Consider the following 27,045-nt stretch of genomic DNA (forward strand, 5'->3'; position numbering starts at 1 on the left):
TCTGACTGGGATGCACTGTGAGTGCACAACGGCCTTGCAGCTTCTCTGCAAGGGCATCCTGGAATAGATAAACAGGCGACTACATTTTTGCTAAAAAAGCCAAAATGGGTAGGCGAGGGGGTGTGAGGAAAACAGTTATCCACAGTCAGAATGCGCCCACCCTCTCCCCTCCTCGGAAGGTGGGAGAGGCCGTTTCCATCCCTGGACTGAGATGCAGCCCAAGCTGCCAGTGTTTGATAAGTAGGAGTTTACGAAGAAGTGGTGCTGATGAAGAAAACAAGAACTATTTCAGGCCGAAGCGTCTATCTGTAATCTTTCAGTAACAAACCGGCTATGGTATAAGTTATTCTCCCAGTATTACCACAGTTCCATTAAACTAAATTTTTTTTTTGTAAACAAAAAGTACTGTTGGACATTGGAGCCTGCTGTAGCTGCTGCGGAAAACAGCCTGACAGTTCCTTAAAAAGTTAAACAGTTACCATATGATCCAGTAATTCCACTTCTGGGTGTAGGCCCAGGGGAGCTGAAAGCTGGGACTTGGACAGATATTTGTTCACCCATGCTCGTAGCAGCTTTATTCACAGTAGCCAAAAAGTGGAAACAATACAAGTGTCCATCGATGGATGCAGATAAACAACATGTGGTTCATCCATACACTGGAATACTCGTCAGCCTTAGGAAGGAGATTCTGGCACCTGCTACAGTGTGGATGAACCGTGAGGACACTATGCTAAGTGATATAAACCAGTCACAGATACTGTATGATTCCACTTATCTGAGGTACCTAGAGTAGTCAGATTCCAGATACAAAAGTAAAATACTGGTTAGCAGGAGTTAGCAAGAGGGAAGAACGAGGACAGTGCTTAATGGGTACCGAGTTCCAGTTTGGGAAGGTGAAAAAGTTTGGAAATGGATGATGGTGACAGCTGCACAATATGAATGTACTTAATGCCACTGAGCTCTACGCTTAAACATGATTAAAATGGTGAGTGTTGTGTATATTTTACCACAGTAATAATTTTTAATGCAAAAAAAAATATTCTACTTAACCCCCTAGACACAGCTGTAGACAAACTATCAGCAAGTTGACAAAGATTTCTTTCAGGCCCAGCCTCTGCCCACAGTAAGTGCTGGAGGTGCAACAACACTCTTCCAGTTGGAAGCAAGCAGGCAAGTTGCTGGTGCTCATAACTGGAAAAGTGCCAGCATCCGGCACAGTTACAATCCAGGACTCACATCATTCCATCAGGACATGCCCTGTCTCCCGGCTCTGCTCTACTCTGTGTGGCTTTATTCTCAGACAAGCATCCTAAAAGTTGGCAACCCTTGTCCCCAGAAGCTCTTACTGGTTTAGCAACTCCGAGAGAAAGAGGATCTCTTACCAGTAGCACCAACAAAAGCCCCAGGACTGAAGAATCTCATGGTTCTGCTTTAATTCACTCATCTCACCCTGAGCCTGTCACTGCCAGACTGGCCCAGCAAAGGAAAACCACCGGAGTGGTTAGGATAGAGGGGAAAGGGTGCCTAGAAGGCAGGGAAGGCTGAATGTGATGGTGGGGCACCCCGGAATTACAAGGAGAGGTTCTGGTCATCACGGAACTTGCTCTCTGGCTGGAGGAGATGAATCCCAGGCACAAATGCGGAAATGGCATGGTGTAAATCCAAGCGGTACTTGAGCTGGGCTTGGGAGGAAGAGCAGGATTTAACTGTGAAGGCAGGAGGGGTTGTCAGGTGGGGGAAGAGAAGGGGCAGAGGTGTGGGGAGGTGGTGATGGGACCTCTAAGCAGGGCAGGGGTGTGGTCACTGCTGGAGGCAGAACCTGCAGGGACAAAGCCACGTCAGTGGCACCAATGCCTTGGAAAGCACTTTGGAACTTCTCCAACCATCCAGTTCTCTAATTGTTAGGCATATGTATTCTTGAGTCCATTTACTGTGGAACCACTCCAACTTTTGCAAAGGCAAGACCAGAGGATGAAATCACTTTCTATGCTCCTGTCCAAATGGACGGCGAGGCACTAAGTGGGTAAGAGCAGCTGCTTGTCTGTTCATGTCCCCACCCGCCATCCTTAATGTGCAATTCGCTTTTATGTTCTAAACAAAGAAGCAGATTCCTCAAACCCAGCTAAGAGCCCTCACACACACACACATGCTGGGCGTGCCCTGCCCACTGGTCTCACCCAGCACCCGCCTGACATTCTCACCAAACTGCTGTCAGTCTGGCTGGGGGCAGCCACAGTGCAACTTTCCTTTTCTGATGAAAAGGTAACCTTGTGACGTTAAGGTTTTCAGTATTACTTGTCTTTTCAAAAAATATATCTGTGCATATCATAATTCTAATTCTCTTTAGCACAGTTGTGTTTCATCTACTTTTTTATTAAGCTTGCCAGAGTTATGCATATTTATTTTGTTCAAAAAATAGTTAAGTGCAACTATCATTTTCTCTTTTCTAATTCACTGATATTTTTTTAATTGTGGTAAAATACACATAAAACTTAGCATTTTAACCATTTTTAAAAACCATTTTAAAGTGTACGATTCAGTGGCATTTAGAACATTCACAATGTTGTGCAATCATCACCACTGTCTAATCCCAGAACACTTTCATCACCCTACAAGGAAATATAGCAGTTCCCCCCGCAGCCCCTGGCACCCACGAACCTGCTTTCTGTCTCTGTGGGTTTGCCTATTCAAGACATTTCATATAAATGGAATCATACAGTGTGGCCATGTCTGGCTTCTTTCACCTAGCATGATGTTTTCAAGGTCCACCTACATACATTACTGTAGCCTGTGTCAGTACTTCCCTTTCAGAGTTGAATAACATTCCATTGTATGGATTACTGCATTTTGTTTATCTATTCATTTTTAAAACAAAATGCTTTATTTACCTTAAACAGCCTTGACTATTCCCCAAAAGGAAGCAAGTCACAATGAATAATCAGGACACTCATCAATCAGTTTGCAAAATTAAGGCACTTTGGCATCTTTCACTCAAACATAGTTGTTTCCAGGGGCCACCAGTACATATTATACTTATGATTTTGTTTGCGTTTAGTCCTTTCAGCATCATTCTTTGATGCAGTGTGCACTGGAAACCAGTATAGCAGGAAATCTGGCTGAGTCATAAGCAAGTTGGCCATTTGAGTGAATTTGATGACACTGGGTCTTTAGTAAACTCTGGGCCACACCACTCAGAGTGGAGAAATCTGGATTTGAATCCTGGTTTGAACACAAAGTAATGCAACCTTAGGCCATCTCTTTGAGACTCATTTGAAGAACAGCAACAACACCTACTTCCCAGACGTGTAAGGATTAAGGTTTACTGTGTACCTACTGTGTGCAAGATACTACACTAAGAGTTGTGAACACCAACTTTCAGCCAGAAACAGAAAAGAGGCTCCCTGCTCTCACAGAGCTTATGTCCTGGTGATGAGAAATGTGTAGTAAACAGGTGTGACTGTGATGGAGAGTAGCTAACTAAAAGGCTTCCCTGGGTCTCCCTCTGAGCTGAGGCCTGGGCAAGAAGCAGCTGTCGGCCGGGCAGAGGACGTAGCTGGTGCAAAGTCGGGATGAGGAGCAGAGCCTGTCTGTTCCTGGAAGCGAAGGACAGGTACTGTGGCCTGAGAGGGGAAGGGGAGGCCTCACGGTGCACAGGAAAGAGTGAATTTTACGCTAGGTGGGGGGAAATCCACTGAAAGATATTAAGCAAGGGAGTTACTTTCTGGAAGACTACTGTGATGTGAGGATAAGGAGGGGCAAGATTGGAAGGCTTCCCGACAAAAGACTGTGGTGTTGGCCAGAGAAGCCTGGCGGCGGTTCGGATAGTTTCTGCTACTGTTATTATTAGCATCACACCGCCAGACTTGCCGCATGCCACTCATCAAGAGCTGGGCTTTAGGATCTGCTGCTGAGGATTCCGCGGGACCCACTGCCAAACTCCAGAATCTACTGCAGTTGTTCAGATAAAAGCTGAACCAAGCCCTTATTCTTCTGCTGCTTCTCAGGCTGGGCCAGCAGCCTTGTCAGTGGCCTTGAGCCAAGAAGAACAGTCACCCTCTTAGCCCCCTTCCCTTCGGGGCACAAAATCACACAGCAAGCTTCTCATTCCTGCTTTGTTTTTAAGGTCTGCTCCTTCTCCAAAAGGAAGGTGGCACTTCTAAGCTATTGTCATTTGTGATTTAGTAAAAATGGGTTCCGGCTCTCGGTGTGCAGATGGTGGGGGAGGGTTGGGGAGGCACCCAGTGATAAGCGCTGCACAATGAAATATAAAAGAATGGGATAGGAACACAAAGATAGCCGACTTCGTTTGTTCTAGGCCATCAGATTCAATGAACCCAGTCCATTTCAAAGACAGAAGCTTCTATAACTTCCTAGTGAGCTAATAAACTTCAACAGGGCACCAGGAATCCAAACCTCACAATCCCCACAGTAATCCTGGGACAAATTCACCACTCATTATTCATCAACTCCAGCCTCCCTAGTACATGTGACTTTAACTGATTAAAATAAAAACAAAGCACTGAAGACACTATGATGAAGTAGGTGCACCTGAAAACAGCTGGCGGAATTATAAATTCTGAATTCCAAATTTCTTGAGAATGACTAAGCAATAAGCAATTATCTATAAAACTGTTTATACTTATTGAGTCATTTCACTTAGAGGAATTTACCCCAAATAACTCCAGTGAAATCAATGTAGTTTGTACAATACATTCATAACAGCACAAATTATACAGAAAAATCTGGAAACAGGCTAAACAAGTTATGGTTCATCAACAGGTTTGAATATTGTGCTCCTTCACCTAGAAAACATTCCTAGTGACCAGGGAATGGATGGACCTGTGGGGACTCAAACATAAATGTGATGCACCTGCCCCCACGAGGCTCATGACCATTGGTCAATGGTGTCCAACTACCTGGGCTCGAATCCTGCTTCACCACTTTCTAACCAAACACCCTCGGGAAAGTTACCTGTGCCCCCTAAGTCTCAGTTTTCTGCTATGCAAAATAAAAGCGTTAATAATCATCACCTAATAGCTAACTTAGGTTAAGTTATGAGGTCTGGATAAGCTAATACTTGTCAAGCACTCAGAACAGTGCCTGGCACTAAGATTTGTTAAGTAAAATGATTATACAAATGTCACATTATAAAACAATATGATACATGCTATAAAAGTATATATAAGTGTAGAGTGGGCACAGAAAAGGGACTGACTCTGCCTGGGGCTGGGGCACAGGGGTGGTGGTGGTGGGTGGAAGAGTGGTCTGGGAAGACCTCATGCTGACCTGTATGGTAAGAGTCTTGGAGGAACTGATGAGGAACGAGACTGAGAAAGAGAACTTCGAGAAATACTGCCTAGGTTGTGCACGTAACACTCCTCTGGGGTCTGCAGAGAGATTCAAATTTATTTTCAATTACTTTTGTATACTGGACTGGTGTTTTTATCAAATGTTGACACCATGCTAAGCTTTATTGGAAAAAAAAGCAAAGGGTGAAAAGTAGCTCATCCATCCTGACCCCCCCCAGGACCCTGCCATCCATCTCAATACAGGAATCCCATAATAAGGGCTGCCATATCCAGAAAGCAAGTTACTCCTTCCTGGGCACCTGTCTGCTACGGCATTTCACAGGAAGAGTCGCTTTTATCCACTGAAAGACTCTCACTGCTTAAGTGTTCCTAGTGACACCAGCAGCCACATCTGCACTGTCTTCCTGTGGTTCATGCCAGTTTGTGAGTTAGACTCTGGACAGGTGCCAACGTTCTCAAGGTAGTGGTAATAAAAATGAGATACATATGAATTTTGTTGTGTAGTCATTAGAACCGTTCATGAATATTCCATCTACTTCTGAGCACATTATAAAATCACCCCCATTGCCCCTTGAATTTGGGTGTGGCTCTTTGCCAATGAAGTGTGAACAGAGCCACACATGTCACTTTCCGCTGACAGTTTTAAGAGCCAATACACCACTTGCTATGTTCCTTTTCTGCCTCAGCAGTTGTGGGAGCATATGTCCCTCCATCTGGGCCCCTGAGTGGCTGTCATACACAGACCCACTTTAAATATGTAGCATGAGGAACAAATAAGTCCTTGTGTGTTAAGCCACTGAGAGTTGGGAACTGTTCATTAAGGCAGCACAACTTAGCCCATCCTGACTGCAATAACTGTCAAAAAATAGGAATGCATATATAAATAATATGAAAAAACAAAAACCACATCATCATCTCAATAGATGCAGAAAAAGCATTTGATAAAATTCAACATTCCATTTATGATAAAAACTCTCACCAAAGTTGGTATAGAAGGAACGTATCTCAACATAATAAAATAAACCTATAGCCAACATAATAGTCAATGATGAAAAGCTGAAAGCCTTCACACTAAATTCTGGAACAAGACAAGGATGCCCACTCTCACCATTTCTATTCAACATAGTATTGCAAGTCCTAGCCACAGCAATCAGACAAGAAAAAGAAATAAAAGATACCTAAATCAGAAGGGAAGAGGTAAAACTGTCATTATCTACAGATGACATGATACTCTATATAGAAAACCCTAAAGACTCCACACAAAAACTATTAAAACTGATAAATCAATTCAGTAAAGTAGCAGGATACAAGGTTAACATACAGAAATCTGTTGCATTTCTATACAGTAACAGAAATATCAGAAAGAGAAAGTAAAAAAAAAAAAAAAAAAAAGCCTTTAAAAATCACATCCAAAAACAAAAACAAAACCTAGGAATAAACTTGACCAAGAAGGTGAAAGACACATTGAGAACTATAAAACACTGCTAAAGGATATTGAAGATGATTGAAAGAAACAGAAAGATATCCCATGCTCTTGGATTGGCAGAATATTAATATGGCCATATTACCAAAACAATCTACAGATAATGTGATCCCTATCAAATTACCCATGACATTCTTCACAGAAATGTAACAAATAATACTAAAATTTATATGGAACCACAGAAGACCCAGAACTGCCAAAGCAATCCTGAGGAAAAAGAACAAAGCTGGAGGCATAACCCTCCCAGACTTCAGGCAATACTACAAAGCTATAGTAATCAAAACTGCCTGGCACTGGCACAAAAACAGACATATGGGTGAATGGAACAGAACAGAGAGCCCAGAAATAAACCCACACATCTACGGTCAATTAATCTTCAACAAAGGAGGCAAAAATATACAACGGGAAAAAGACAGTCTCTTTAGCAAGTGGTGTTGGGAAAGCTGGACAACCACATGTAAATCAATGAAGTTAGAACATACCCTCACACCATATACAAAAAATAAACTCAAAGTGATTTAAAGACCTAAATATAAGACAAGACACCACAGAACATACGCAAAATACTCTGACATAAATCGTAGCAATATTTTCTTAGGTCAGTCTCCCAAGGCAATAGAAATAAAAGCAAAACTAAACAAATGGGACCTAATCAAACTTACAAGCTTTTGCACATCAAAAAAAAAAAAAAGTCCATAAACAAAACAAAACAAAAATGTATGGACTGGGAGAAAACAGCAAATGATGTGACCAACAAGGGCTTAATTTCCAAAATATACAAACAGCTCATACAACTCAACAACAAAAAAGCAAAACCCAATTAAAAAATGGGCAGAAGACCTAGACATTTCTCCAAAGAAGACACACAGATGGCTGACAGGCACATGAAAAGATGTTCAACATCACTAATTATTAGAGAAATGCAAATCAAAACTACAATGAGGTACCACCTCACACTGGTCAGAATGGCCAACATTAAAAAGTCAACAAATAACAAATGCTGGAGAGGGTGTGGAGAAAAGGCAACCCTCTTACACTGTTGGTGGAAATGTAAATTGGTGCAGCCACTATGGAGGTTCCTCAAAAAATTAAAAACAGAGTTGCCATATGACCCAGCAATCCCACTCCTGGGCATATACCCAGACAAAACTATAATTCGAAAAGATATATTCACCCCTATGTTCACTGCAGCACTGTTTACAATAGCCAAGACATGGAAACAACCTAAATGTCCATCGACAGATGAATGGATAAAGAAGATGTGGTACATTTATACAATAGAATATTACTCAGCCATCAAAAAGAATCAAATAATGCCATTTGCAGCAACATGGATGGACCTAGAGATTATCATACTAAGTGAAGTAAATCAGAAAGGGAAAGACAAATACCATATGATATCACTTATATGTGGAATCTAAAATACGACATAAATCAACATATCTATGAAACAAAAACAGACTCACAGATACAGAGAACAGACTTGTGGTTGCCAAGGGATGGGGGTTGGGGGCAGAGGGGAGGGAAGGATTGGGAGTTTGGGATTAGCAGATGCAAACTAGTATATATAGGCTGGATAAACAAGGTCCTACTGTATAGCGCAGGGAACTATATTCAATATCCTGTGACAAACCATGATGGAAAAGAATATGAGAAAGAATATATATATGTGTGGGTATATATGTATATATATGTATAACTGAGTCACTCTGCTGTACAGAATTAACACAGCATTGTAAATCAACTACAATAAAATTTTTAAAAAGTTTTTAAATAAACCTTCAAAAAAAATGTCTACAAATAATAAATGCTGGAGAGGGTATAGAGATAGAACCCTCCCTACACTGTTGGTGGGAATGTAAACTGTAGCAGCCACTATGGAGAACAATATGGAGGTTCCTTAAAAAACTGAAAATAGAGCTACCATATGATCCTGCAATCCCACTCCTGGGCATATATAGGGTTGGCCAGAAAGTTCATTCAAGGACAAACCCCGAACAAACTTTTTGGCCGACCCAATATGTGGAGAAAACTCTAATTCGAAAAGATACATGCACCCCAATGTTCACTGCAGCACTACTTACAATAGCCAAGACATGGAAGCAACCTAAGTGTCCAATGACAGATGAATGGATAAAGAAGATGTGGTATATATATATACAATGGAATATTACTCAGCCATAAAAAGAATGAAATAATGCCTTTTGCAGCAACATGAATGGACCTAGAGATTATCATTCTAAGTGAAGTCAGACAAAATATCATATGATATGTGGAATCTAAAATATGATACAAATGAACTTATTTACAAAACAGAAAGAGACTCACAGACACAGAAAACAAACTTATGTTACCAAAGGGGAAAGGGGGGAAGAGATAAATTAGGAGTTTGGGATTAACACATACACAGTATTACATATAAAATAGATAAACAAGGACCTACTATATAGTACAGGGAACTATATTCAGTATCTTGTAATAACCTATAACAGAAAAGAATCTGAAAAAGAATAAATATACACACATACATACGCATACATAACTGAATCACCTTACTGTACACCTGAAACTAACACATTATAAATCAACTATACTTCAATAAATAAGCACAATTAAAAAGTATGAAAAAAAGAGAAGATCAAATTTTCACAGCATATATTGATAAAACTGCTACTTCATGTTAACAAAGAGGTAAGAGGGACTTCCCTGGCAGTCCAGTGGTTAAGACTCTGCGCTTCCACTGTAGGGGGCACAGGTTCGATCCCTGGTCAAGGAACTAAGATCCTGCATGCCGCGTGGTGCAGCCAATGAATAAATAAATTTAAAAAAATAAAGAGGTACGAGAATTTAAAGCTATGCAAACAGTTATTATTTTCCTTATTGAATTCTTTAAATTCACCGTAGAAGAAACTTCCAGTTCCTTTACCTAAAAAGTTAGATGTTATTACTGAACTTAAATGACTACATGGATAAAGCAGAGGCAAATGGGTCGAGTGATGCCGCTTCCTGCCCCTTCCCTTTTCTTTCCAGCTACATTTTTTGGAAAAGTACGGACTGAGTCCCTCCCTTGAGCCAGCAAACTGAGACAAAGGTGAAAAGTGGTTTTCCTAAGGAGTTGCAAGTGCACATTGGAAGAGACGGTAAAAAGCGTCCTCACCAAGCCCTCATTTAACACATAATTTTAACAACGGCAACCATTTTCAGAGGGTGCTTCCCCTGAAACTTAGCACAATGGTCTCTGCCTCGCTGCATCAGAGTCACCGGGAGTAACTTAAGGCCCTTCCTAGATCAAATAAATCAGACTCCTTTGGGCATGGCCGTCAGTACATTTTAGATGTTTCCCCTGCTGGTTCTGGGCAGCCAAGATTGAGAACTACTAGTAGAGCAGAATTCCTTAACCTAGATGTTCCCAAACCTTACTGCACACTGGGATCACCTGGGGGGCCTTCGGAAACCCCACACCTGCCTCCCACCCCAGACCTCGTGATGCAATTGGTCTGGGGTGAGACCTGGGCTTGGAATTTTTTAAAGAATTAATCCCCACTGGAACTAATTCTATTTTGCAGCATTGTTCAAGAGCCAGTCTCGGGGTCTGAATTAGACAGGCATGGGTTCTTCCCTGTGCAGTCGTGGGCATGCTCCTCACCTTGTCTGGAGTTTGGTTTTCTCATTCTGTAAAGTGGGAATCACAACAGCTACCTCACAAGGTGGCTGTGAGGACTGGACGAGACAGTGAGTTAGCATGGGGCCTGTCAGATGACACTTGCTCAACAAACAGCATCATCTCATATACGTGGACAATCCTGGACATCAAGGTGATTGTCCTAATCTGATAGCTAAAGGCACTGAGGATCAGAGAGGCCACTGGCTGCCTCAAGATTACACGATAATAACTGGAAAGCAGGACTCAGCCCAGGGCTTCACGGAGCAGAGAGGCTGCAGGGGCCCCACACCCACACACCCCCCACAGAGCAAGTGGGGCTGTACTGGCCCTGCTGTGGGACACGCCTAGACTGTCAGGTGGACCTGGCCCAACTCAGCTCACCTGCGAGCTTAACAGACTAAATCATGTCTTGAATTTCATTGACTTCATTTATTTTCAAGGTTGTAAAATAGCCCCAACCAACCTGTCGGACCTGAATTCTTTTCTCAATGTGTTCTCAAAAAGCAGCAGTTAACCTACCAGTTTCTTTTATTCATGTGGTGTCCTAACATAACTGACACAGAAGGATGAACTCGGGCACAGGTGACACAGTATTTATATTTGCATGGATGATGAAGGCATGGAAACTGCCTAAAGCACTGCTACCACTTGAAGTGTAATACCTTGACCCAAGTGAAGAAAAACACAGACCACAGGATTGGAGGGGGCACCGAGCAGCCACAGATGTGACCACAGGAGTACTTCGTTTACTTAAAATGTGTTCGTCACTAAGGAAGGGTCGTCCTGGCACTGTCCCACCCCCACGCCTCCATGAGCAAGAGCTGAAACCGTGACTTTGGTGGAAGCGGCACCAGGCTTGGCTGGGGTGGGCTGGCGTGGGGGGAGACGGGCGTGTAGCCCACCTCGTCTCATCTCCATTATACCCTCACACTTTATTCAGGCGTGAATAACTGACTTCTCACTACTACGTAAAGTGATATGAACACAGTTTCAAGGATGTTCCCTAGTCCCCTAAGTCGCCCCTCTAGGAACCCTGGAGCAGCCGCAGCCTGGCTAAGGCAGGATCCCCCATGGGCTATGGGCTGCAGGGTTGTAAGGCAGCCTGTGCTCACAATTTTCACGCCCCAGGAAGGCAGAAGGGATTTTTGGTGTGAAAAGCCACCGTTCTCCAGGCCACAGAGGGAACCTCTCCTGTCACTTTTTGCCTTGATCTCAGTCCTGAAGGAGGTCATACCCAGACCATACTGGTTAAAGCAGAGTCTCAAAATAAGGCAGGAACATCTTCCCCCTAAGAACTCTGTGTCCTCAAGAGTCAAGTCCAAATTGAACTGAATTCTCAGAGCCATTAAAGATCTTATCTAAATTTTACCCTGAACCACTTAGGGGAGGAGCCAGAACAAAGTGGACCTTTTTAAAATGACATTTGGGACACTGAACTCAAGGCACAGAGGCCCATAAAGCAGCCAGTGACCAATTTGGAGGTTCGATCCAATATTAAGTCACCACCTGGGAGACCAGATGGGCAGCAAACTGCTTCTGTGGCAGTCAAGGCCACACTTGGTCAGCACCTGTGTGCAGTGGTACCTGGGGGGGAGCTGTGGGCTGGACCATGATGAAGGCATGTGGCTTGTTGCCTAGTAACACCACACAGATGTCACTCAGGAGCATCAGTACCACACCTGATGAGGACATCACTCTGGCATTTCAACAGAACGTACAATGGGTTTTGAGTCACTGCTCCAGGTGGGAGATACAGCAGATGGGGCATGTGCATTAGAGGCCGCAACCCTATCTCTTCCTCTGCATTTAAAATGGCCTCATCTCCCTTCCCCGGTCAGGAGCACACCCCCATGCAACCCAGGCACGTGGCAGGCCTGGTAGGCTGCTGTGCACTTGCCCAGGAAAGCCAATTTATATTTCCAGCTTCCTCCAGCCTAATTCTGCTCTGCCACCTGCAGTGAGGTGAAGCTAAGGAGACTTCTTCCTGGCCTCGGTGGACCCCTGAATTAATGCCTTATGGCTTCACAGGCACAGTGGGTTGTGAGCCTCACGAAGGCAGGGCTCTCTTCCCTATAACCTCTCAGTGCCCTGCACAGTGTAGTAGACCCTCAAGAAATGCTTGTGGGATCCAATACTCTCATTTCCAAATATTTTTTAGAGAAGGTACATTAAAACTTAAGACCCACTGCCTAGCATAAATACCCATTAACACAAGGATAAGAACATTGTGATGCTAACAGCTAGTCTGCATACAAAATCACGGTTTCACAAAGTGCTGTTATGCCTCATCTTTCCTTTAACACAGTGAGGATCTGGGCGCCTCATTCGTGCCTGTTTCCCTTTAGCCACTCTTTCCCGGCCCTTTCTACAACTTCCTCTCGCTCAGGTCACCTGGCTGCCTCCCAAGCCATGAACTGCTCTCCCCAGGAGCCTCAGAGGCACCGGCCCACCCTGCACCCAGGAGACTCAGAAGCAGACCCTGAGCTGTTTCAGGGGAAGGATGGGGTAACCGGAAAAGAGAGGGGTCAGAAAACTCACGTCTCCCCTCTGTCTCCAATTTGTAATCCTCCTCCACCTGGGCCCCACCATTACTGGCTGGGCCTAATATGCCCAGGAATTTTACTTACTAATAAACATGATAACAATCATTTATTGAGCCCTTAACTGTGTCCCAGGTACTGTCCCATTTAATACAACAATCCTAGCCATCTCTCGGATGAGGAAACGAGGCTGAGAGAGATTAGGTCATTCACAGGCAGTAAGAGTGGAACCAGCTCCTGGATCTTCTGACCCAAGGCCACACTCACAGCCCGTGGCCAGCATGCGCTCCTCCTGCACTGCTTATCCCCTGCCCTGGCTCAGTGCAGAAATCCCTCTGTAGCATCTCTGAGTATCTCCAGAAACACATCACTGGTAATCTATCACATCACTGGTAATCACTGGTTCCCTATCCCCACATCATTTGGGGGTCCCTGGTGAGGCTTTGCATCTGTCCACTCACTCAGCAAACAGACAGTGAGGACCCACCCCTATGGGTCGCTCTGCTGGACCCAGGACAGGAGTCACATAAGATCTGGTTCCTGCCCTTGGGAAAAGGAGACGCAGACACAAGCAAATCTGTTCAGAACAGCATCTAGACAGGACACGAGCAGGCCGAGTGCCGCAGGGGCCAGGAAGGTTTGGCCATTCAGCTGGTGGCTCAGCAGTGACATCACAAAGATGAGAAGATCAAGCCTCTGACATCACAGAAGACTGACGAAGCCCCACAGATGGTACATAAGGGGCTCGAACTCAGAGACCTTACAACAGACAGTTCCCTTAGTCCTGAAAAGACAAAACCATCTCCTTGGTCTCCCCACAGCGGTCCCTTTCATTCAGCTAGTCAGCAAACAGCTGACCTCTCTCATGTAGTGGGCGTTCTGCTAGGGGCTGGGCCTATGGCAGGAGCAGGACAGACCCGACTCTTGCCCTCAGAGAGCAGACAGCTTTGTTACCAGACTTATCACACAGAGGAACCTGCCCAGCTGGCATTTGCTAAGGCATCAACACATATGGAGGTTTACTGTGGTGCAATCTGCAAATGCTGGCTCATAGGAGCTTGCAAACAAAGCTGCTCTAAACTGGAGCCACTGCAACAGATGCCAAGGGTGACAGAGGACAGAGACACCAGTGTCTGTGGTGGCCTGGGACCAAGAGCAGTGATGTGCTGACATTTGTCAAGTGGTGTGCTTCTGTAAGATGACATTTTGTCAAAAACAGGTAATCCACTTGAATAAGCCCATTTCTCAAAATCTTCTAGAAAACAGACATTTCCTTCCTGTCTTGATCGCTACCCTCCAATGTCTATTCTTCTATTCACTGTGTGGGTTGAGGAATCAAGATGGCAGAGGAGTAAGAGGACATGGAGTTCACCTCTCCCCACAAATGCATCAAGAATACATCTACAAATGGAACAACTCTCACAGAGCACCTGTTGAACATTAGCAGAAGACCTCGGACACCTAAGAGAACAAGAAAGATCCCTGTGTAACCAGGCAGAATGAAAGAAAAAATAGAAAAGGAAGAGGAAGGGAAGTGGGATGGGACCCGCATCCCTGGTGGGAAGCTGAAGGAGAGGAGAGGTTCCTGCATCCAAGGAAGCCCCCTCACCGGAAAGCAGATCAGCTGGAACAGAGGGGGAGCTTCGGGGGCTACCAGAGGAGAGCCCAGCAATGGGTCTGTGGCAGGCAGGGCAGAGTGAGACCCACACAGATGGTCTGTGCCACAGCCCTGCACGTCCCAGCCTAAGAGGGGTGTCCGCCGGTGTGCACAGAGGCTGGGTGCTGGAACATGAGGTTTGGAGAGCAGTCCCAGGGAGAGAACTGCTGTTGGCACAGGGAATGGGAGTGAGGAGCTCTTCAACCAGGAATGCTCGTGGAGGAAGCCCGAACCACCATAGAAGCGAAGCGCCTTTGTTGAGTGATGTGCAAGGGGAGGGGCCGCCACTGACATAAAAGAACACACCTACAGGTGAACAGCTCCAGAGGAGGAATACTCAGTGGCTTCTCTCCCAGTGGCAGTGCTCCATCCCCACCTACCTTGCACCACAGATCAGAAACGCAGCTAAGAAACAGATCTGGGGGTCTCTACTCCAACAACTAGGAAGCAGACCCCACCCCTGACAGGACAGTGACAACCACAGAGCAAAGGGAAGGCCCTGCTCAATATCCACTAATCAATATACAGTGCAGGTTCTGGTCACCACAACATCAGTCACACCTCCTATCAAGGGGATAACAGCCAGCATACACTGAGGAAAGAGGTGGCAGACAACCACACTAAAAACAGGCCTCACACCAAAATAAATAAATAAATAAATGAACCCACGAAGGTTACACAGGGATGTTCCCACATAAAAATAGCCCTCCAACTATGATACGACCCAGCAATCCCACTACTGGGCATATACCCTGAGAAAACCATAATTCAAAAAGAGTCATGTACCAAAATGTTCATTGCAGCTCTATTTACAATAGCCAGGACATGGAAGCAACCTAAGTGTCCATCATCAGATGAATGGATAAAGAAGATGTGGCACATATATACAATGGAATAATACTCAGCCATAAAAAGAAACGAAATTGAACTATTTGTAGTGAGGTGGATGGAGTTAGAGTCTGTCATACAGAGTGAAATCAGTCAGAAAGAGAAAAACAAATACAGTATGCTAACACATATATATGGAATCTAAGGGGGAAAAAAAAAAAGGTCATGAAGAACCTAGTGGTAAGATGGGAATAAAGACACAGACCTACTAGAGAATGGACTTGAGGATATGGGGAGGGGGAAGGGTAAGCTGTGACAAAGTGAGAGAGTGGCATGGACATATATACACTACCAAACGTAAAATAGCTAGCTAGTGGGAAGCAACCGCATAGCACAGGGAGATTAGCTCGGTGCTGTGTGACCACCTAGAGGGGTGGGACAGGGAGGGTGGGAGGGAGGGAGATGCAAGAGGGAAGAGATATGGGAACATATGTATACATATAACTGACTCACTTTGTTATAAAGGAGAAACTAACACACCATTGTAAAGCAATTATACCCCAATAAAGATGTTAAAAAAAAAAAACAGCCCTCCAAGACAGTCTGAGGGTCTGGCATTGGGAGGAAGAACCCCCAGGGCATTTAGCCTTGAAGGCCAGCAGGGCTTCAGTGCAGCAGCTCCAAAGGGCTGAGGGAAACAGAGACTGCACTCTTGGAGGCCACACACAAGGTCTCACATGCACTGGGACCTAGCACAAAGCAGTACCTCCATAGGAACCTGGGCTAGACCTACCTAGGGGTCTTGGAGAGTCTCCTGGGGAGGCGAGGGTTGGCTGTAGCTCACTGTTGGGACAAGAACACCAGGAACAGAGGCCCCAGGGAATACTGATTAGCGTGCGTGCTCCCAGAGGTTGCCATTTCGGCACCAAGACCCAGCCCCACCCAACAGCCTGCAGGCTCCAGTGCTGGAACACCTCAGGCCAAACAACCAGCAAGACAGGAACACACACACACACATACACACAAAAAGACAGGAACACAGCCCCACCCATTAGCAGACATGCTGCCTAAGGTCATACTAAGCTCACAGCCACCTCAAAACACACCCTTTGACATGGCCCTGTCCACCTGAGGGACAAAACCCAGCTCCACCCACCAGAGGGCAGGCACCAGTCCCTCCCACCAGGAAGCCTGCACAAGCTCCTGGACCAAACTCATCCACCCGGAGGCAGACACCAGAAGCAAGAGGAACTATGATCCTGCAGCCTGCCGAAAGGAGACCACAAACACAGAGAGTTAGACAAAATGAGACAACAGAGAAATATGCTGCAGATGAAGGAATAAGATAAAAACCCATGAAAACTAACTGAAGAGGAGCTAAGCAATCTACCTGAAAAAGAATTCATAGTAGTGACAGTAAAGATGATCCAAAATCTAGGAAAAAGAATGGAGGCACAGACTGAGAAGATACAAGAAATGTTTAACGAAGAGATAGAAGATTTAAAGAACAAACAAATGAACACCACAATAACTGAATTGAAGAAAACCCTCGAAGGAATCAATAGCAGAATAACTGAGGTAGAACAAATAAGTGAGCTTGAAGACAGGGTGGTAGAAATCACTGCCACAGAAAATAAAGAAATAAGAATGAAAAGAAATGAGAACAGTCTCAGAGACCTCTGGGACAACATTAAATGCACCAACATTAGCATTATAAAGGTCCCAGAAGAAGAGAAAGGGAAAGGGCCTGAGAAAATATTTGAAGAGATTACAGCTGAAAACTTACCTAACATGGGAAAGGAAACAGTCACCCAAGTCCAGGAAGTGCAGAGAGTCCCCTATAGGATAAACCCAAGGAGGAACATGCCGAGACACATAATAATCAAACTAACAAAAATTAAATACAAAGAAAAAATATTAAAAGCAACAAGGGAAAAGCAACAAAGAACATAAAATGGAATCCCCATAAGGTTATCAGCTGATTTTTCAGCAGAAACTCTGCAGAGGCCAGAAGACAGTGGCATGATATATTTAAAGTGATGAAAGAGAAAAACCTACAACCAAGAATACCCAGCAAGGCTCTCATTCAGATTCAATGCAAAATCAAAAGGTTTACAAACAAGCAAAACCTAAGAGAATTCATCACCAACAAACCAGCCTTACAACAAATCCTAAAGAAACTTCTCTAGGCAGAAAAAGAAAAAAAAAAGAAAAAAAAAAAAGGAGGCCACAAATGAGAAAGCTCACAGGTAAAGGCAAACATACAGTAAAAGTAGGAAATCATCCACACACAAATATATCAAAACGAGCAACCATGAGAAGAGTACAAATGCAAGAAATAGGAATTGCATTTGAAATTAAAAGATCAGCAACTGAAAACAACCTTGTACATATATACTGTTATATCAAAACCTCATGGGAACTGCAAACCAAAAAGCTACAATAGTTACACACACAAAAAAGAAAAAGCAACCCAGCACAACACTAAAGGTAGTCACCAAACCAGAAGAGAAGAGAACAAAAGAAGAGAAGAAAGAAGACTGACAAAAACAAATCGAAAACAATTAAGAAAACAGCAATAAGAACATATATATAAATGGATTAAATGCTCCAACCAAAAGACACAGGCTTGCTGAATGGATATAAAAACAAGACCCATCTAATATGCTGTCTACAAGAGACTCACTTCAGACTTAGGGACACATACAGACTGAAAGTGAGGGGATGGAAAAATATTCCATGAAAATGGAAATCAAAAGAAAGGTGGAGCAGCAATACTCGTATCAGACAAAACAGACTTTAAAATAAAGACTGTTACAAGAAACAAGAAAGAACACTACATAATGATCAAAGGGTCAATCCAAGAAGAAGACAGAACAATTGTAAATACATATACACCCAATACAGGAGCACCTGAATACATAAAGCAAATGCTAACAGCCATAAAAGGAGAATTGACAGTAACAAAATAATAGTGGGGGAATTTTAACACCCCACTTACACCAATGGACAGATCATCCAGACACAAAATCAGTAAGGAAACACAAGCCTTAAATGACACATTAGACCAGATGGACTTATTTGATATTTATAGGGCATTCCATCCAAAAGCAGCAGAACACACTTTCTTATCAAGTGTACATGGAACATTCTCCAGGACAGATCACATCTTGGGCCACAAATCAAGCCTTGGTAAATTTAAGAAAACTGAAATCATATCAAGCATCCTTTCCAATTATGAGATTAGAAATAAATTACAGGGAAAAAACTGTAAAAACCACAAACACATGGAGGCTAAACAATGTTACTAAACAACCAATGGATCACTGAACAAATCAAAGAGGAAATAAAAAAATACCTAGAGACAAATGACAACAAAAACACGATGATCCAAAACCTATGGGATGCAGCAAAAGCAGTTCTAAGAGGGAAGTTTATAGCAATACAATCTTACCTCAGGAAACAAGAAAAATCACAAATAAACATCCTAACCTTACACCTAAAGCGACTGGAGAAAGAACAACAAACAAAACCCAAAGTTAGTAGAAAGAAAGAAATCATAAAGATCAGAGCAGAAATAAATGAAATAGAGACAAAGAAAATGATAGAAAAGATCAATGAACCTAAAAGCTGGTTCTTTGAAAAGATAAACAAAATTGACAAACCTTTAGCTAGACTCATCAAAAAAAGATCAGAGAGGGCTCAAGTCAATAAAATTAGAAATGAAAAATGAGAAGTTACAATGGACACCACAGAAATACAAAGGATCCCAAGAGACTACTAAGAGCAACTCTATGCCAATACAACGGATAACCTAGAAGAAATGGAAGAATTCTTTAAAAGGTGCAATCTTCCAAGACTAAACCAGGAAAAAACAAAATCTGAACAGACCAATCACAAGTAATGAAATTGAAACTGTGATTAAAAAACTCCCAACAAACAAGAGTCCAGGATCAGATGGCTTCACAGGTGAATTCTATCAAACATTTAGAGAAGCGTTAACACCCATCCTTCTCAAACTCTTCCAAAAAATTGCAGAGGAAGGAACATTCCCGAGCTCATTCTACAAGACCACCATGACCCTTATACCAAAACCAGACAAAGATAACAGAAGAAAATTAGAGGCCAATATCACTGATGAAACAGACACAAAAATTCTCAACAAATACTAGCAAACCGAATCCAAAACACATTAAAAGGATCATACACCATGATCAAGTGGGATTTATCCCAGGGATGCAAGGATTCTTCAATATATGCAAATCAATGTGAAACACCACATTAATAAACTGGAGAATAAAAACCATATGATCTCAACAGACACAGAAACAGCTTTTGACAAAATTCAACACCCATTTATGATAAAAACTCTCCAGAAAGTGGGCATAGAGGGAACATACCTCAGCATAATAAAGGCCACATATGACAACACGCACAGCTAACATCATTCTCAACAGAGAAAAACTCAAAGCATTTCCTCTAAGATCAGGAACAAGACAAGGATGTCCACTCTCACCACTTTTGTTCAACATAGTTTTGGAAGTTCTAGCCATGGCAATCAGAGAAGAAAAAGAAACAAAAGGAATCCAAACTGAAAAAGAAGAAGTAAAACTATCAGTTTGCAGATGACATACTATACATGGAAAATCATGAAGACTCTACTAGAAAACTACTGGAGCTCATCAATGAGTTTGGTAAAGTTGTAGGGTACAAAATTAATACACAGAAATCTCTTGCATTCCTATACTCTAACAATGAAAGATCAGAAAGAGAAATGAAGGAAACAATCCCATTTACCATCTCATCAAAAAGAATAAAATGCCTAGGAATAAACGTACCTGAAGAGGCAAAAGACCTGTACTCAGAAAACTATAAGATGCTGATGAAAGAAATCAAAGATGACACAAACGGATGGAGAGATATACCATGTTCTTGGATTGGAAGAATCAAAGCAATCTACAGATTCAATGCAATCTCTATCAAATTACCAGTTGCATTTTTCACAGAATTAAAACAAAACATTTTACAATTTGTGTAGAAACACAGAAGACCCCAAATAGCCAAAGCAATCTTGAGAAAGAATAACAGAGCTAGGCGACTTCCCTGGTGGCGCAGTGGTTGAGAATCCGCCTGCCAATGCAGGGGACACAGGTTCGAGCCCTGGTCTGGGAGGATCCCACATGCCGCAGAGCAACAAAGCCCATGTGCTACAACTACTGAGGTCCGCGTGCCTAGAGCCTGTACTCTGCAGCAATAGAAGCCACCGCAGTGAGAAGCCAGCACACCGCAACGAAGACACAACACAGCCAAAAATAAATAAATAAATTTATTTAAAAAAAAAAAAAGAATAACAGAGCTGGAGCAATCAGGCTCGCTGACTTCAGACTATACTACAAATCTACAGTAATCAGGACTTCCTTGGCGGTCCAGTGGTTAAGACTCGACATTTCCACTGCAGGGTAACTAACTCTTGATCCCTGGTCAGGGAACTAAGATCTCGCATGCCACACGGTGTGGCCAAAATTTAAAAAAAAAAAAAAAAAAAAAAAGCTACAGTAATCAAACAGTATGGTACTGGCACAAAAACAGAAATATAGATCAATGGAACAGATTAGAAAGTCCAGAGATAAACCCATGCCCCTATGGTCAACTAATCTATGACAAAGGAGGCAAAAATATACAATGGAGAAAAGACAGTCTCTTCAATAAGTGGTGCTGGGAAAACTGGACAGCTACAGGTAAAGGAATGAAATTAGAACACCTCTAACTCCATACACAAAAATCAACTAAAAATGGATTGAAGACCTAAACGTAAGGCCAGATACTATAAAACTCTTAGAGGAAAACATAGGCAGCACATTCTGACATAAATCACAGTAAGATCTTCTTTGATCTACCTCCTAGAGTAATGAAAATAAAAACAAAAATAAACAAATGGGACCTAATGGAACTTAAAAGCTCTTGCACAGCAAAGGAAACCATAAACAAAACAAAAAGACAACCCACAGAATGGGAGAAAATATTTGCAAACAAAGCAACTGACAAGGGATTAATCTCTAAAATATACAAATAGCTTATGCAGTTCAATAAAAAAAAAAAATCAAAAAATGGGCAGAAGATCTACACAGACATTTCTTCAAAGAAGACATACAGATGACCAATAGGCACATGAAAAGATGGCTAACATCACTAACTATTAAGGAAATGCAAATCAAAACTACAGTGAGGTATCACCTCACACCGGTCAGAATGGCCATCATCAAAAATCTACAAACAATAAATGCTGGAGAGGGTGTGGAGAAAAGGGAACCCTCCTACACTGCAGGTAGGAATGTAAATTGGTACAACCACTATGGAGAACAGTATGGAGGTCCCTTAAAAAACTAAATATAGAACTACCATATGATCCAGCAATCCCAGTCCTGGGCATATATCTGGAGAAAACCATAATTAGAAAAGATACATGCACCCCAATGTTCATTGCAGCGCTGTTTACAATAGCCAAGACATGGAAGCAACCTAAGTGTCCAATGACAGATGAATGGATAAAGAAAATGTGGTATATGTACACAATGTAATATTATTCAACCATAAAAAAGAATGAAATAATGCCATTTGCAGCAACATGGATGGACCTAGAGATTGCCATACTGAATGAAGTAAGTCAGAGAAAGATAAATATGATATTGTTTATATGTGGAATCTAAAAAAAATGGTACACATGAACTTATTTACAAAACAGAGTCAAAGATGTAGAAAACAAATTTATGGTTACCAGGAGGGTAGCAGGGAGGGATAAATTGGGAGATCGGGATTGACATATACATGCTATTGATATATATAAAGTAGATAGCTAATAAGGACCTACTGTAGAGCATAGGAAACTCTACTCAATACTCTGTAATGACCTACATGGGAAAAGAATCTAAAAAAGTGGATATATGTATAACTGATTGGCTTTGCTGTATACCTGAAACTAACACAACACTGTAAATCACCTATACTCCAAGAAAAATTTTTATAATAAAAATAAAAAATTAAGAGTATATACCACCTGGCTCCATTTCTATACTCCTTGAGAATGCAGTAATTGAACTGCTTTGTTACATACTTGTTATAAATGTAATCTCCCTCCCCTCAGTTTATTTCTGAAGGTAATGTAGAATAATAAACATAACCTCTGAGGAAAAAAAAATTATGCAGGTTAAGCCACCATGAAGACTTTACAACTCCTGGATGGTGTGCTTCAAGTTCTAACTGTGTTTTAAGTTACTGTAGGGCACTGATAACTTGAGGTGCCTATCGTGCCATCCAAACCAAATGATAAAGAAACATTCAATGCCTCTGCCTGGATTCCTTGTTTAACTATCATCCTCCTCATCATTATTATTATCACTCATTTCCTCCTGTTAGTCCAATCATCTCACTGTCCACCCATCCATCCATCCATCCTCCATTCATTTCAAGTTCTTGTTCATGCCGGGGCACCAGTTAGTAAGAGATTCCCCAGTACATCCTCCCAGCTCAGAATAAGAAATGAGGAAGGTTATAGTGGGGAAGCTTATGTGAGTAATAAAAGAACACTGATGCAGCTTGTGAGAAGATGTTTTCTGGAAAGCCCTGACCATAGATCCATGGCTACCACAAGGAAGAGCCATGTGGTCACCGCCACCTGGGCATTAGCAGTCATGTCCCACCTAAGACGCCCCCTAGGGACGTCACCCCAAAGCCTCACCTCCCTCCTGAGTGGGCCAGCCCATGTCTCAGGGGGTCATGGCTCTGGGCCAGGTGACTCCCCTGCCCTGAGTAGCTGGGGCAAACCTTTTCCCTCCCTCCCAGGTATCTCCTGTTCATGAGCTTCTGGGGCCAGAAGCTATGCTGTTTGTACCATGTGCTTTTTCTCACGTGCATGAAGAACAAGAGAGAGCCATGAATACAGCTCATGTGGGGCCCTGGTGCCATTCTACACCATAACACCATCCAACATGGAACACAGGTCCAACAGTAATCCTTCCAACTTCTGATAACATGCTCTTACTGAATTGCACTGTGTACCCATTTGACATCTGACACAGTCTGTGCGTAGTCCCTTTCCAGTAAATCCAGTCAGCTGGATTATCATGTGATTATGTTTTTAGTGTAAAGAATAATTACACATCCATACTGTTGCCAAGATTCTTTCACTCAATCAACAAACATTTATTAACCATCTACTACATCCCAGTCTCAGTTCCAGGGATGTGGAGATGAGTCACTGGAGACCCTGACTCGAGCCCCTCGTAGACCAGGGGAAGGGAAAGGCACAGTTGCACTTCACTAAACCATAGGGTATCATGGAGCACAGAGGAGGCTGGGACTAGTTCTACCTCAGGGGCAGCAAATTCGAAAAAAAGTGAAACCCACCAAGACATCATTGTCTCAGTTTAGTCCACTTTGGGGATGAGACTCTTGATTAATCCCCTTCTAATTCAGTCTTTCTGGATATTATTTAAAATGTCTAGCTAGGTTCAATTCAGAACTTTATGAAGAGAGCAAAAGGATTTATAAGACTGACACCTAAATTATGAACTCACACCTAAATTTTGAAGTGTTACAGCATATATCCACATTAGAGGCCACGAGTGAGTCGTGAACACTGACTGTGGGTCGTGGCCGCCTTCTTTCTCATCAAGGAGGCGGTGACCCTCCTGCCCAGTGTGGCGGGGGCAGGGTTGAGTCCCATCACGTCCTCTGCAACACTCCCTGTCTCAGCTGCCAGTTCTGCTGATGCCACTACTTATGGAACTGTCTTTATCCACTGGTCTCCTTGGACCAGTGGGCTCTACTACATGCTGTCAATACAGCTGCATACCCCACACCCCAGCCCCAGTGCTGCTTGGTGCCACTGCCCCCTCTGCAGGATCAGGGGTCCTGGTGAAACTGCCATCCTCTGGGCTGTAGCTGCAGCCATGAGAGAAGCATGGCATCTACTCTGCAGACAGATCCCCCGCTGCACAGACACAAGGACAGTGAAACAATGTCCGTGCACCCTGCAGAATCACAGGTCACAGTGTAACTCTGAGTCACTTCCTGATGTTTATCACATCCGCTACAGAGACTGGAAAGGGTATGGATAGTGAAAGAAATAATACCGAGAGAAAATGTGGACGAAGCAAAACTGAAGTCTTGATAAGGTTGAGATATAAACATAGTAGAGAAAAAAGAGCTATAATTTGGATTGAAACTGGTTGCAAGGGACAGAAAACCCAAAAGAACAGTGCCTTAAACAAGACTGAGGCTTATTTCTCTCCCAAGGAAACACAGGCAATGCAGGGCTGGGATGGGGCACCATAATCACAGGGAACCCAGGTTCCTTCCACAGTGTAGCTCTGTCACCCTCAACATGCTAGCTTCTAACTCATGCTCCAAAATGGCTGCTCAGGTCCCTGTCCTCAGAGCCTTATTCCACCCAGCAAGCAGGAAGGAGGAGTACACAACGGATTGCCCCCTTCCTACGGGGACGCTTCTCAGAAGCTGCATCAATCACTTCTGCCTACATCCCATCGAAGCAGTACTTAGTCACAGTGCCACACCTAGTTGAAAGGGAGACTAGAAAACACAGGCTTTCTTCTGAACAGCCTGTGCCCTTCTGTGGTAACTGAAGGCTTTCTAGCAGTCTCTGCAAAAGGCCAGTCAAACAGTGAAGTTTAAGATCTCAGAGACGGAGCACTTCCAGGTACTAACACAATGATAAATATGACCCCAGGAGTAGGCAGCTGAAAGGCAGACAAAGTGAAGGTCGTGGATATACTGAAGTTGGGGACAGTGAGGCTGATTTACTGAGTGGATCCTTAACGCGCAGAAGATGAAGCCAAATGGGTTGGCTGAAGTAGTCAGGGTGGAGAGGAGGACCCCGAGGCCACCGGGATGAAATCCTGGCAGCAAGGCAGACCTCGAAACCACGTGACCACTGGTTTACGTTTGTCCTAAAAATTACTTCATCTAATTGTCTCACTAGACACGTATACACCTTAAGGAATCAGGGACCGTCTCTGCTACATCCCCTTTGATTTCCTGCAGTCCTAGAGGCATGGCACACAACACACACACAGTTGAGCCAATGAATCCCAAACACTTTGCTGGGGCCCAGAAGATAACCTAATATGTCCTCTTTCCCACAACACTCTCACTGACTCAGCATTCGAAAAACAATAAACACTCTTTCTGTTTGGTGCAGCAATTTGGTAAACTGCCCAGCTTTACAGGCTACCCATTTGTTCCTTGAAGGCTGAAAATAGTCTAAAGGAAAAGAAATAAAACAAAAAATAAGGAAGTTTTAGGTGTGTTGTGTTGCTGTAATAGACTGAGAACAGGCCCATGTATCTCAGTGCAGCACCTGTTACCAAAATAGCCAAACCGAAGGGGATTCACTTCCTATGTTCTTTACTGAATAACAGAACTGCTGATAAATAACTGATGTGGGGAGAGAAGAACAGAGCAACTTCTTTCTTCTTCCTGTGAAGATGATAAGCAAACCTACTGGCTTCCGTATAAACTGTACACTTAAAAGACAACCATCTAAGCAGCCTGGAGGTGGAGGGGCCACTTCCCACACCTGGCTGCCGCCTGCTCCGCAGACCTAACCCTGGACGGTGCCCCAGGCTGGGGGCTCCTCTGACTGGTTTCCCTCTTCCCCTCTCTGGCAGGTGGACGCCTTTGCTCTCACGCCAACAGGCTTCATCTGTTCTGAGTTAGGGTTAGGAGACAAGCAGGTGAGGTTTGGACAGCTGAGACAGATCAGAACCCTGAAAGTGCCTCGTGCAAATCCAAACACAGATTCTACAGTGAGTGGGGTTCAGGTCTAATCTGAGACTAAGACAAAGACTGAAAAAGAGCCTTTCATGGTCTAAGTGGTGCTGAAGACTGCCCTGGCAGTCTTCTCCCTAGAAACCCTTGATTAGGAATTAGGAAGGCCCTGTCCCCTCTTTTTTTTTTTTTTTTTTTTTTTAAAGTGTAAGCATTCTAAGTGTATTTGTCAAGCTAATATCAGGAACAGGAAAGAAAATAGTTCTTAAATTATCCTGTGCTTCACTCCAAAGCAGACTGTTTCTCTTTTTTTTTGAACGACAAAATAGATAATAACCAAGAATTATATAACAATATTCACGTAAGCACTATTCAAAATGAATGGTTAACTTTGTTAACATTTACGTATTATACAAATTACAGCTGATTTTCGTTTTCCACAGTACTTATGTTCTACAAGCTTACCATGAACCCCTTAATTAGATAATACTGAACCACTGCTCTTAGGGGGAATACAGTTTTCCTAGGAGAAACACGGTTTTCCTAGGGGAAGTATGGTTAGGTTCCTGGGAGCCTCTGGGGTGTGTACTCATAAACAGAATGTGGTATGGTTCTGTCGGTTAATACATTTTTTCCATAAATGATATCACACTCCTCCAATGTTCTGCAACTTGCTTTACCCACTTAATTGTGTTTTCAAGATCTATTTACATGGAAACATAGCTCTAATTCATTCACTGAAACTTCAGTATAGTAATTCCAGCCTCAGCAATTAGATG

General features: G+C 43.1%; 2 long non-coding RNA genes across 2 annotated transcripts in view; both read right to left on the reverse strand.

The window, feature by feature from the left end:
• The window catches only part of LOC309640278, a 711,494-nt gene that overhangs the window by 304,636 nt on the left and 379,813 nt on the right, over positions 1 to 27,045 (reverse strand). The window lies entirely within an intron of this gene.
• LOC309640271 overlaps positions 1 to 27,045 on the reverse strand; it is a 46,859-nt gene that overhangs the window by 6,418 nt on the left and 13,396 nt on the right. The gene's annotated exons all lie outside the window — the stretch shown is intronic.

This window comes from Balaenoptera physalus (genome assembly GCF_965194825.1).
Source record: "Balaenoptera physalus genome assembly, chromosome: 12".
NCBI classification, from domain to species: Eukaryota; Metazoa; Chordata; class Mammalia; order Artiodactyla; family Balaenopteridae; genus Balaenoptera; species Balaenoptera physalus.